The sequence below is a fragment of the Arachis ipaensis genome, chromosome B06 (genome assembly GCF_000816755.2).
Source record: "Arachis ipaensis cultivar K30076 chromosome B06, Araip1.1, whole genome shotgun sequence".
Taxonomy (NCBI): Eukaryota; Viridiplantae; Streptophyta; class Magnoliopsida; order Fabales; family Fabaceae; genus Arachis; species Arachis ipaensis.
Window position 1 is genome coordinate 104,692,310 of NC_029790.2, and position 1,636 is coordinate 104,693,945.

A 1,636-nucleotide genomic window follows, 5' to 3' on the forward strand; every position below is an offset into this window, starting at 1 on the left:
ACAGATTAATAAATTAATTTATTACGATTTAAATTGATAAATAAATAATTTTTTATTAAAATAAAAAATTTTTAATTTCATTTGTGTCACTGTGTATTTTTTATTTAATAATAACATTAAAATTTGAAGTGTTTAAATATAATTGGAGAAAAAAAAAGTAAATTATTTGCTGAAAAAAATCGCCAAATCTTTATTTTTAAAAGGAATAAAAAACAAAAAGAGTTCAGAATATTTCAAAACATATAAATAAATATGATATTTTATTATTCAATTATTTTTTTTATTAGATTTAAATTTTTAATATAATTCATAACATTATTCTTAAAAAGTATTGTTCCTATTAGGATTTAATAATGAGAGACCTAAAACTTCTCATGATTTACTATTCTATATCCATATTATGCCGTAAAGAGGTTTCCAAGTAGAAAGGTCCATAAAGGTCCAAACAACGTCTTAGTCGACTTAGGTCTAAACTGTTCTGGTTGCTCAGTCCACACAAATCAGGTCTTATCTTAAAGTGACCGATTTGTATCCCATCCAATTTAGAGAGCAAGTTAGAAGTTTCCTACCAACAAGAGAATCTTGCGTACCGAGTGACCTGATCTTCTCATATAGGTAATTTATCGCACGATTTACTACAAAGAACATCTCTTTACTCAATCATCAACCTTTGATTCACCTATAAATACTCTTAGATAAGGCCTAAAACTAAGTTCCACACACCTACTCATACCATTAGCCTTTGATTCACCTATAAATACCTATAGATAAGGTCTAAAACTAAGTTACATACACCATACTCATATATCTACTGACATTATATTAAAGTCTTTTATATAGACCCTTAATTGTCGGTTAGTGCCAAAGAAAAGAGCTACAAGTACTTCCCGCTCCATACACAATCACCTTCATCAACTCAATTTCTAACCAAAAAAATTTTGCAAATTAAATAAGGTTATACTTTAGAAAAATTATCTGGTGTACCAATCAAAAATAGCAAAACACGCTATTCTTGGTACAAATAAGTAGGCTGGGTTAAATTTGTCATGTAGCGATAAAGAAAATGGCAAAAAAAACCTTATACATCTATCTAAGGGAGATTTTCAATGAATGTGCTATAGTTGTTCCTGCTCCCTTTGACTCTTTTTTAACAACCTTCACCTCTTGACAAACTTCTTTGATTTCCATCTCTTATTCACCGACTTCTTTCAAATCATCTTCATTGCTCAAAATATGTTTCGGAGGTTGTGCATGGCCTTCCTCAACTTCAATTTCAAATACAACAGAAGAAGACTCAACAAGACCACCAATGTCACTAGTTGGTGTGAAAGTGTCCTCAATAATGAAGCTTTTCCCTTTCTCAACTTCTCCTAACTCTTCGACCACTCCTTCTAATTTATTGATCTTAACCTCCTTCACTTGTTGTAAATCATGCTTCAACTACTCTTCTTTTTCTTGAGGTTCCAAGCTTTCTTTCACTCCACATTCTTCAATTGAAGTTGATTCTTTGCATTCATCTGTGGATGTGCTTGGATTGTTGCAAGAGTGTATTGAAGTTAAACGGGTTAAAGTTTTGGATAAGGTAGCCATGATATTTTTTTTTGTCTCTTTTGGTATTCTTCTTGTCCTTGAAAAA